The sequence below is a fragment of the Tupaia chinensis genome, unplaced genomic scaffold (assembly GCF_000334495.1).
Source record: "Tupaia chinensis unplaced genomic scaffold, TupChi_1.0 Scaffold000674_1, whole genome shotgun sequence".
NCBI lineage: Eukaryota > Metazoa > Chordata > Mammalia > Scandentia > Tupaiidae > Tupaia > Tupaia belangeri.
Window position 1 is genome coordinate 395,768 of NW_006160197.1, and position 286 is coordinate 396,053.

The window sequence follows — 286 nt, forward strand, 5'->3', positions numbered from 1 at the left end:
TTAAATGAGAAAACAAAATATGTGCCATTTTGGAATTTTGTCTATGTATGTATTATAAAGAGTTGAAATCTAAGCTTTCTTAGAATATTTGTTAACCAAATTGTAGAAATGAAAACACAAATGCTATATGAACTTTATGAACTATCAGCAACTATGTACAGAGTTGTTGCCTATTGACTGTTATAAACAAGACATTTGGTGAATAGTAAATGAAGAAGGAGAACATCTAAAAGAAAAATACTGAGGTGAGACCCCAAAAAAGGGCTCAAAAAGTATATAGAAAAGT